Here is a 9,448-nt window from a genome sequence, read left to right on the forward strand (position 1 = left end):
ATTGTGCTGAATACTGGAATTTGACACAACACTGTAAAATGATTATGAATCAATAAAAAATGTAAAAAAAAAAAGAAAAATGCAAGTCCAAAAAACAATGAGATTTTATGTCACTCCTGTCAGAATGAGTATTATCAAAAAGATAACAAACATAACTGTTGGTTATGTTGTAAGAAAAACAACACTGATCAACTGCTGGAGTGAATGTAAATATGTGATGCCACTGTGGAAAACAACATGGAGTTTTATCTTAAAATTAAAATTGAAATATAACCCAACATATACATATCGGGATACTTATTCCAAGAAAATAAAAACACTAATTAGAAAAGATAATTTCAACTCTATATTCAGTGCAGCATTATCCACAATAAACAGGATTTATAAGCAAATTAATTGCTCATCAATAGACGATGGATAAAGATATTTGTTTATAGTTTATATACCTACACATCTTATGTACAGACTTATGAGTATATATAAATATATACACATATATTTTATATATATGTGCACTATATATATATACACACATATATTTTATATATATGTACTATATATATATATATATATATACACACACACACAAATAAAAATTCAATGGGTTATTACTCAGCTCTAAAAAGTATAAGTTCTTGCCATTTGCAAAAATGGGTTGACCAAGCGGGTAATTTGCTAAGTGAGATAATTAAGAAAGTGAATGACAAATGCTGAATTATTTTACTCATATTTAGAATTTATAACAAATGAACATAACAACACAGAAAAGGATTTATACATATAGAAAGAAACAGGTTGTTCACAAGAAGGAGGGAAATGTGGTGAGGAAAAGAAAAAGTTGAGGATATTAAGAGAGAAAATTTTCCAGTTGCAATTTAAATGAGTCAGGGACAGGAAATGTACTGTATGGGGAATAGCCAATGACTATTAAATATTTTTAAATAGCAGCATATCATATCTAGATATATTCTGGTGATCAGTTTGAAATTTATTAAAAACCGCAAACAGTATGTTGTGTAACAGAAACTAACACAGTGTTATATATAAAAGTACACTTCAAAAACAAGCAAACATACATATAGAAAAAAATTAGATTTGTAGTTAACATAGGGAGGGGTCGAGAATGGAGAATTTGATTAATGCACTCAAAAGCCAGAAATCTCCAGCCGTAAAATAATCGTGTCCCAGGGATGCCCCATAGAAACATGAAAATTAAAATTAATACTGCTTTATGTTCTATATCAATGTTGTTAAGAGAGTAGACCATATTATTTCTCAAAAATACCAAAAGACAAATTGTATTTGTTTACAATTTTATCTAAATGAAATAATGAATACTCCCTTAAGTTGCAATGGTATTTATTTCATGATACTAGTAAATCAAATCACTATCCTGTGCACCTAAAATTACACAGTGTTTTATGCCAATTATATCTCAATAAAATTGGAAGAAAAAGTGGAAAATCAATGGTCACTCTTTCCCATGACATTTCTCATGTTTGTTTTTGCAGTAAGTAAACTTGAGTCATGACATACTTATCCTAGGTAAAGAAACAAATAAATAAGTGATTCTAATAAATTATACATAAAGATACAAATAAAATTAGTGTTTTATCATGCCTTAATCTTTCTTCATGTTAACAGCCCACTGCTTCTGTAGGCATCAAAATTTCACTTTGTGTATTCATCCGAGATTAGGGAATGGATACATATTTTAATCCTGGCTGCTGTTCCTGTGAGTGATAAAGTTCACTGTCTCAGAACGAATGTCTCATTTCCACGAGAGCATTTGTAAAAATGAAACAGGTAGCTAAAAATTTCAGAATGGTAAAATCTCAGAAATCCTACAATTCTTAACTGTTTTACAATGGGAATGCAATACTAACAAAGACTTGATTTTGGGTAACAATGTGGTGTTTTCTCATGATTGAATTATGGGTTGTGAGAATAATTCCTGACATCCAGAACATTCTCTCTCAAGTGCTGGGCAAAAAACTGTAAAGCTTCTGCATTTTTAGGACTGAAGACTGCTTTCAAAATGATGATATGCTCACTCTATTCCAGGTAGTCCAAGGAAAGAAAGGTTATTGCAATTTGTAAATTAAAGGGAATAAATCAGCAGTTCAGTCCCTATAAATTAGTCAAGGGGTGTTCAAAGACAAAATAAGTTGTTTTAACAATGAGAATTAAAAGAAAAAAATTAGACATAAGCTTATATTAAAAAGGAGACACAGTTCTGTGCTGGACTCTTGGGACTGGAGAATGTATATGCCTCTGTCCAATTCAAGGGTTCAGTGGCTTTGCCCTAGCATTAGCTTGGGATTCAATGAAAAGGTAACAATTAGTATACGGGGAAAAATATAATCTACCTCTCCCTGATCGGAAGAAAATCTGGTGGCTAAATGAAACTCTTGATTCACAGAGATTCTGCCAGGTGCAGAGGAATAATTCACTATTGACTCAACTAAGACAAACTTAGTTACTGCTTAACAATCCATTTTCACACACACACACAGTGGTAGAGAGATTTGTAGTATTTAGTGGGAAGAATTCATTGGGCAGAGATCAGAGAACAGTTTTCAAACACCAGCTAACTTTTCTACTTTCCCAGTAATCTAGATTTTGCCAGGTAGAAAACTACAGATGGACAAACAAACAATATAATTCTTTAGGATTTCTAATTTTGAATGTAAAGTGTAGATTTTGACTTATCAGTATAGAACCTTGTTATGATGATCACAGTAAGACCCAGTGTGTGATAATAGAGCTGGAAGTTAGCCGCTGAACCAGCCCATCTGAACCTCAGACTGCTAATGTAAGCAACAAAATAGTCACCATCATAGTTGATCTGACAAATTTAAAAGCTTGATATTTTTGTTTTAGGAAATCAACTGCTGTCCAGACACAGATCACCTGCTGCAAGTGGGCTCTTTTCTTCTCTTGGTAAAAGTCATATTGGATGTTGCTAGAGCTTACCCTGACCCATTAACCCATTCTCCAGATTATCAAAGGCTTTCTACACAACAGGTGACACATTTTCAGGACTCAATGTTGCCATTCCAGTCTTACCAACTGACACTGGCTGCATGATTGTGAGCAGAAGCCTTAGGCTCCCTGACTTTGCCTAAAATTTTCCAGCATTTCAGGGCATTTCACATTCTGAAAATGCTTCACCTTTTATTTTAAATTAATGGGAAATAGTCAAAGTCTTCCATGAATATTTTATATTTCCTAATATCTGCAGAAATTTGGTATTCTTGCAGTTGGACAAATTTTTAATTCTACCAACCTCACCTCTTTTTAGTCCACACAATTTGATTGCAGTTTGGTTACTGAATACGACCACCCCAACCATGGGTCTATTACCTCTAAGATGCTTCCTTTGTGAAGGTTAGAAAGGGCACAATTTTTATGGAGTGTATAATCCTACATTAAATATTTGCAATGACACTGTCTCTTCAGGATAAAGCTCTGATTCTAAGAAGTAAATTAATTAGAAGTCAGTATATTTATTGTTATGGGGAAGAGAATCAACTATTTTGGGGTTCGTGGGTGATGAAGAGACAGGAAAAAATTAAGCAAATGAGAATGGAATGCTTTAGGCCTCTGGAGGCATAAATAAAGAAGAAAATAATACTTTGTCTCCTGTACCTACCTCCAATTACTGTCTTGAGTGACTAGTCCTTGGGCTATGAAAGAACTAGTCTGTGGTGAAGAGTAAAGACCATAACGAAATAGTTTGAAAACCATGAGAGTTCTGTCGTTTCAGGAAAGTAGATTTTGCTTAAAGTCATCATGTATTTTTCATTCACTCAATAATAAAATGCATCCTGTGGCATGTGATTTGCTTGCTGTGTTTGTATTCAAGTTAAAAAAGGAAAGGGGGATAGACAGAAAATATCTGCAGGATGTGGTTTCTGTGCTGAGACTGGGAAAATCTATTTAGGTAAAAGGAGGTCATCCTAAGTCCAAGGATGAGCTGGAGCAAAAGTTGTGAGGATGGAGCTAACATAGTTGAAAAGCATTTGCCTGGATATATCTCCAGATACAGTGAATCATAAAGATATGCCAAGGTAATCAGATGCCAGATCTATAAAGTAATGACTATACTATGTTGAGTTTGTGGGCTTAGAGTTGGAAAGGCATTAAATGCCACCCTGAGGATGTAAGCTTGACTTTGGCTGGAATATAAAAGTAACATTAAGTATTGACAAGAAAATATAGCGTAGACTCTTGAGGGCAGGTTAAGAAAGCACCAATTGGAATGCTTTGAGAACAGCACAAAGAAGACTATAGACAAAATTAATTCTTAAATTCTTCCACATGCTTAATGTGCCATCTGAGACTACATCATGTGATCTTTATGATTCCAAGGATGACATAATAGAGACCATGATCCCTGGGCCGGTTCCTGCATTTATCTTCTGTTCCAAACTATCCTAACTTAACACTTTTAATACATTCCAGGATGAACCAGAAACCATTTAGTACTTTTCCCTCACTCCATGTTTTAGTATTTTTCCAAATTCTTCCATTTTCTCTCCTTCCTTCCAAGAAATTATTTAATTTTCACCCATATTTTTCCATCAAATAATCATATTAATTAAATATCTCTTTTTTCTTTAAATGGTAATTTTGTTCCCGTTTAACTCTTTACTCTTTTTTTAAAAAAGTAACTAATATACAGGTACAAATCAATGTTTATTTAAAAAAGAAAATTGGACTCAGTTGTCGACATTTGCAAACATCAATATTAATCTTTGTTTTCCTTCATAATCTGGAAGTCCTCTGGTATATCAGTTGTAATAAGGATGACGTTCATAAACTGAAGATGACTGATGAGTTGGCCTTGAAAGAGAGGTAGCTGATGTATCAGCTATCACTTTCACTGGAAACCGTGGGTTGCTCCCAGGTTAAAGTTTAGAAAAACGACCTTCATGGGCACATATGCTGTGATATTTATTTGTAAAATTTGAAGGCTCCACCATTACTCCAAAATAATTGCTCTGTATGGGAGATAAGTTGCTGTACTGAGAAGTAGAAGTTGTAGTTGTAATGAAGTTCACAACACGGCGATTTGCTACAGTGTAGCTGCTTTGAGAGTGCTCGTGGACAGTGGTCAACTGATTTAAAACAACACGTTGATCCACTGCAATTTGTTTTGGTGTTCTAACTGACATTGATGATGGAAGAGAAAAATCACCTCTGATCGGGGTAGTTGTATCACCAATTATGTGGCTAGTAGAGGGTTTTCTTATTAGAGGCATGTTTAAATTTGCAGAAGGTAAAAATGCACTTTCTCCACTAGTGTCAGCCACAAAATCAGAATTATGATTTTGCCTATTCCCCCCTGCTTTAAAGTGCTTCTTTTTGAAACCTTCAGCCAATGAATATACCAGAGAGGCATTTCTAATCCCAACTCTTCTTTTTATTGTCACTAAAAGCTGGGGACTTCCCCGTTTAAGATTTGGATTATGGCAAAACTGCAGCTACAACTAGAGGAGAAAGATTTTAGTAATATTTTAAAACAAAATACAAGACTACAATAAGCCTAACCTATAAAACCTCAGATTTCATGATTAATATGCAAAGATAATATCATCAAAATATGAACATTGTTGACTGTGTTTTGAAATTCCTTATTTGGTATATACACATTTAATTAGTATAGTCATGAAATTTAAGAAGTTAGCATTTGCAGTATCGGTGAAAGCGACTTTTTAAAAGCAGCTTTAATACCTTTATTTAGATTTCTTGTAAGATTCATAGTTGCTAGGAATGTTTCTCATAATCTTGAATACATAAGGCACTGTCCTCATTTTTAGAAAAAATTAAGAATTTTAGCCTTTTTAGTTTTATACAATTTTCAAAATCTATCTTTATATTTATATTACCATAGTTTGATGTACAAAATAAAATTTTATATATACGTTACCAAGTCGTAACTACAATTACTGAATACCTTGCTTAAAACAGAGACTACTTTTTCTTCTGCCAGAAAGTCAGCTAGACAAGTAGATCTTTGAAAATTCTGCCACACTTTACTAAACCCATAAATGTTAAGCTGTCTAAGTAAACTTCATACTTCGAGTTTCAAATATTCTGAAAGGGTCCTTTCTTTCCAATACTTCCTTCTTAAACACATTTTCATCAATCACTATGGAAGTTCCATTATCATCCCACCAGATGGATTTAAATTGGTCATTCCCAGCCATTTTCCAGAGTATTCTTGGAAATATCAGAGAACGAAAATCATTATCTTCATCTGGTTCACAGACACCATGTGTGTAGCATGGTCTTTTTATCAAGGATTCTTCAGACAAATTCTGAAAATCATTTTCTTCCATCATACACCTCAAGTCCAAGTCCCCAGAGAATGTTCGATCACACAATAGAGATCTACCGGAGTTTCCTGAATCAGTTGGTCCATCTTTACAAGACACATCTTGAATTTCTGAAGAAACAGGTGCCATCTCAAATAACTTTTTCCACTGATACTTTTATAATCTGCATGTTTTTGAGCACTGCAGCTACAAATGCTGTTCTGGCAGGCCTGCACAGATAAACTGCTAGGCCATCACAATGGTTCTAAACTTGAGTAGATGTGACATCACCTAATGACTGGTCCCCTGGTAACTCAAGTGTAACATTCAGCCTGTGTTTACTCCTCATTCATCCAGTTAAACTGAAATATATAGGGTGCTTATTTTTATAGTTTGATCTGCAAATATTATCCCCACAAAATCTTTTAAAATAATTTAATTTTGAGGTCTATGAAATAAAACCAATCTCCATACTTTTGTACACAAATTTATATCACATTTGTGAACAGAGTATAAATAATGAACAAAATATATAAAATCATTTTAAAGTTATGTAATTTAAGTGAAATTTGTGTAAAACCTGTACAGATAAGGTATACTTATTTCATTATAGTTTGTAATTAAAGTGAAACAATTTGATTTGGAAATGGAGGTAGTTATTTATCTGTTTAATTTACAATAAGTAGCTCTATAATTTAAACATGAGCAGAATAATTATCAGTGTATTTGTTATGTTTATAAATATTGGTAAATATTTATGAAATAAAACTAGATTAAAATAATGAATCAAGTTTAAGAAATCCCAAAGGGGATAATTTTTGTTTTAAATAGTAATTCAGTGCTATAAGTAAAACAAATATAATTTAGTATTCTACTTTAAAATTACAAAAGAGAATATCTTATAATATATTTATAAAAGTTTACTTTTGCCATTCTTTTACTCAGAGGATTTTCAGTCCCTAGAAGGAATAAATTTTCTTGTCATCTTTATAATCAATACTCTTGGGGCTTCTGTTAAGTGTTCCAAATGATGTTGATAAATACACTTATACACTGGATCCTGGGTTCAGTAAACAGTGCCTCCATTAAGGGGAAAACAAACAATGAAAAACAAAGAAATAACAGTATATGTGGGTTGCGGTGGAAAAGACCAGGTAATGCATCTTAGGAAGCAATATGTTTCTCAGTCCTGAAACAGTTGGCATTTTTTGTATAATGCAGCATTTTAAGGCAAGTGCTTTGTACACTAATTGTTAATAATAGCTAGGTTCTGTATCACTAAACTGTAGTAAATCAATTTCTACCAAAATTTGTATTATTTATTTAGACATAAATTCCATTAAACATAAGCCAAATTCAAAATGATAGATAAAATCTTTAAATAAATAAATGTTCACTCAAGCTACAATGTAAATTTTTCCTTCAGTATGTGTATATTCCATTCTAAGTAAATATTAGCTACTGAATTCATGGTTATATTATATGTATTTTAAACTGTAGTTAAGTTGGATTTAGTCCTGATTCATAAATTTTATTTAACATACGGAAATGAATAAATGTGTTACCATCCCTTAAATAACAAAGTATTCAAAAATAACAATCTCAAAATATGTAGGAAAATTATTCACAGATCTGATCTTAACTTGTTTATAAAAAAATTTCTTAACAAATTTGCTCTAGATGGAATATGACTAAACATAATAAAAGCCGTATATGAAAAACCCATGACTAACATCAAGTTAATGTTAACATACAGGAAGTTTTTCCTCTGGTCCAGTAATAAGAAAAAGTAGCTCATTTTCACAAGACCTACCTAAATTACACTACTAGATATTTTAGCCAGAAGAACTAGTCAAGAAATAATATAAAAGACATTCAACTTGTAAGCAAGCAGTAAGATTTTACAGATGACATAATTATACGTAGACAGAAAACTCCATACACTCCTACAGTGACTGTTAGAAATAATGAACCAACTTAGCAAACTTGCAGAATACAAAATCAATATAAAAATATCCATTGCATTTTTATATAATAACAACACATTATCAGAAACAGAAATTAGGAAAACAATTTTGTGTAAATTTATACCAAAAAGAATAAAATAGGAATACATTTGAAAAGTGAAATAAAAAATCTAACTCATAGATCTATAAATTACAGGTGCAAGAAATATAAGTAAATAAATTAAGTATAAAGATATTCTGTGCTTAATGATTGTATAAAATGTGAGGAAATACTCTAATCTATCTTTCACATGTTCAATCTCTCCTGCACTACTCATTGAGGAGAAACTCTTTTCTTCATTTCATATTCTTGCTTCGGTTTTCATGGGTTAATTGATCATATGTGTGAGGGATTATATCTGGTCGCTCTATTTTCTTCTACTAATAGGTGTCAGTTTTTGAACCAGTATAATGTTGTTCAAATTACTAAAGCTTTGTAGGACTGTTTAACATCAGAGAACTTTACACTATTATATTTAATACTCTATTTCAAGATTATTTTGGCCACTCAAGATTTTTGTGGTTACATATAAATTTTGAATTTATTTCTTCTATTTAATGGAAAAATCTCATGGGTATTTTGTCTTGAATCACACTAAATGTAGATTCCTTTGGGTAGTATGGTTGTTTCAACCACATTGTTTCACATCATTAACAAGATATATTTTCATTTCTTTGGATCAATTTCAATTTCCTTCATCAATGTTTTTTTTTAATGTATAAGTTTTCTCCTTATTTGTTAACTTCATTTGTAGATATCCTTTACATATATATACTTATATGCATTATATTTCTAAACACATTTCCCACACAAAAACAAAAGGCAGAAGGCAGTGGCAAGACATATTGAAAGTCCAGAATGAAAGAAAACTGTTATCTAATATAATATATCATGGAAGGCTATCTTTAGAATACAAGGAGAGATAAATAAACTCCACAGAAGCAAATACTAAAAGTATTTCTCAACAGATAGAGAAATAATGAAACATCTACTCTAAAAATAAAGAAGCAGGATGCCATAGAAAGGAGAAAATCATAATTAGGAAGGCAATACCTACGATGATAGACAACAGAATAAACATGATGTTGTAAAACAGGACATCAAAATTTTTGAGGATC

Source organism: Vicugna pacos, unplaced genomic scaffold (genome assembly GCF_048564905.1).
Source record: "Vicugna pacos unplaced genomic scaffold, VicPac4 scaffold_20, whole genome shotgun sequence".
NCBI classification, from domain to species: Eukaryota; Metazoa; Chordata; class Mammalia; order Artiodactyla; family Camelidae; genus Vicugna; species Vicugna pacos.